Source organism: Cicer arietinum, chromosome 3 (genome assembly GCF_000331145.2).
Source record: "Cicer arietinum cultivar CDC Frontier isolate Library 1 chromosome 3, Cicar.CDCFrontier_v2.0, whole genome shotgun sequence".
Classification (NCBI taxonomy): domain Eukaryota; kingdom Viridiplantae; phylum Streptophyta; class Magnoliopsida; order Fabales; family Fabaceae; genus Cicer; species Cicer arietinum.
Genome location: NC_021162.2, coordinates 54,535,444 through 54,538,228, shown reverse-complemented (window position 1 = coordinate 54,538,228; position 2,785 = coordinate 54,535,444).

Genomic DNA, 2,785 nt, shown 5'->3' with positions numbered 1-2,785 from the left:
ATATGTTTAGAAGTTTATATATTTAGTTATTTGAAGAAGTTCGTAGTTTTAAAAATATGAAAATTAAAAAAAAAAAATTATTTGGGGTTTACGGTGTCACAAGGTGCTTTTAATTTGTTTTCATCACTTAACTTTTTGGTTTATTATTGCTTGGTAATTGAATTTTTGTGCATCTTTGTTGTGACACCCTATAGAACCATCATCAAGTAGAGTCTTAACATTACTTCAAATAATTCCAAAACTAGTTTCTGACCACATCAACACATAAGAATTATTGCGGACCTGACAACTCAACCCACCTAAACCGACGCATGATCAGATAACAACTCCCACTTACAGGTTGACCTACAATCTATAACCAAGGTTCCACAGCCCCCAAAGAAAACCAAACCAAAAGCTCTGATACCACAGTGTAACACCCCGATTTTCAAAGCGAGGGTGTATTTTTTTTTTTTTCAAAAGAGATTAAAATAAAACAGAGAAAAACAAATAAGGAAATACCTTTGGATAAATAATTGAGTCATTATAATTTACAAGCAGCGGAAAAGTTTCTCAAAATACGAATCCAAAGTATTTACATTTCAAAAGGTGGTACATAGACCCCATCATAATAAAATGTCAAACAGACAATATTAGTATAGGTACAGTTTTCCAAATTAAAATATTGCAACCCAAAAAGAAGGACGTCTAGTCCCTATACATCAACCTAATCTGATCATCCCACCAAAAAACTATACACCCTGAGTGATCTCCACGCGCCCCGTGAGATCCTCCTACATAGCTCCAGTTCAAGCATTCCCATCTACATTACCATCCCTAGGGTATAAACCAGTAGGGTCGTCCTGACTCTCATCTGAGGGCAAAGCCCAAATTTCCACAATAGTTGTAAAGGGTCACCAACCGAAATTAACAGATAACACATAACATTTAAGTTTTAAATGCACAAAATAACCTTTCAACTAAGCATGCACCTTAAAAGGATTTCTCATATGCTAAAAGTTCATGTAATGCTTGCCAATTAAAAATGAAATCAAAATGAAGTTCTCAAACCATCAAGTAATACATAACTGACCAAAGCATTGATAAATCAATTGAGCAATCGATTATCTAACTCAAAATAAGGACTTTTGCTGAGCCAATCGATTGCCAAATCGATTTGGTCAGTTCTGCTGAGTTTCTGCATGACCAAATCGATTTCTAAGTCGATTTTGTCAGTTTTGATGAGTCCCTGTGTTGCCAAATCGATTTCCAAATCGATTTCGGCAGTTTTGCTGAGTTCCTGCCTCTCTGCCAATCGATTTCCAAATCGATTTCTTAAAAGATTTTGAAAGATATATTTATACAATCGATTGGCAAATCGATTAGGTTAAAATAGTGAACTTCCTGCAACTCATCCAATCGATTGGGAAATCGATTTCCCTGATCATTTTTCCAAAAATTCATGAATTAACTCAAGTCATTCCTAATCAAGTCCACAACCTAACACTTACACCTAATAACCAACACATAACACTTAGCACCTTCAACGTAATTACCACGATAAATCAAAATTCAAATCACTCAATCATACACTCAAATCAAATACGACTCGCGTGCCAAGCACCCTAATGCAATGCGTATATGCCAAAATGCATGGACTCGGAATTCCAAACCAAAACCCTCCTCGAAGGGCCGTAAATCATAATTGTACCGCCTATCGCAGGCCAAAGTACCAATTACCGAGGTGCCACCTATCACGGGTCTGCACGATTTACTAAAAAGCGTAAACCATAAACGTACTGCCTATCACGGGCCCGTATCGTTTACCGAGGTGCCACCTATCACGGGTCTGCACGGTTTACTAAAAAGAACGTAAATTGTAAATGTACCGCCTATCACAGGCCAAAGTACTATTTACCAAGGTGCCACCTATCACGGGTCTGCACAATTTACCCAAAAACGAAAACCATAAACGTACTGCCTATCACGGGCCCGTATCGTTTATCGAGGTGCCACCTATCACGGGTCTGCACGGTTTTCAAAAACGTAAATCTTAAATGTACCGCCTATCACAGGCCAAAGTACTATTTATCAAGGTGCCACCTATCACGGGTCTGCACGATTTACAAAAAGCATGAAAATGCATGAGCATATACTGACTCCATCCACAACAATCGTTAAGCAAATGCAGATATTAAAAGATTCCTCATTTTTAATACTCATTTAACTTACACGATTTTCACAACAAACATTAAGCAAACAGAAATATAAAGAGATTCCCCATTCTTAATACTCTTTTGACTTAAACGATTTTCAAAACAAACTTTAAGTAAACAGAAATATTAAGAGATTCCTCATTCTTAATACTCATTTAACTTAAACGATTTTCAAAACAAACTTTAAGTAAACAGAAATATTAAGAGATTCCTCATTCTTAATACTCATTTAACTTAAACGATTTTCAAAACAAACTTTAAGTAAACAGAAATATTAAGAGATTCCTCATTCTTAATACTCATTTAACTTAAACGATTTTCAAAACAAAACATTAAGTAAACGTAGACATTAAGAGATTCCCCATTCTTAATACTCATTTAACATAAACAATTTTCAAAACAAAACATTAAGTAAACGTAGACATTAAGAGATTCCTCATTCTTAATACTCGTTTAACTCTAATGGTTTTCAAATTCCACACCAAACAAACTCAAAACATATTATCAGATCCAATCCACAACTCATACCAAAACACATTAATTCATTTTTCCACAGAATCCAACCATACACACAACAAATTTCATCAGTA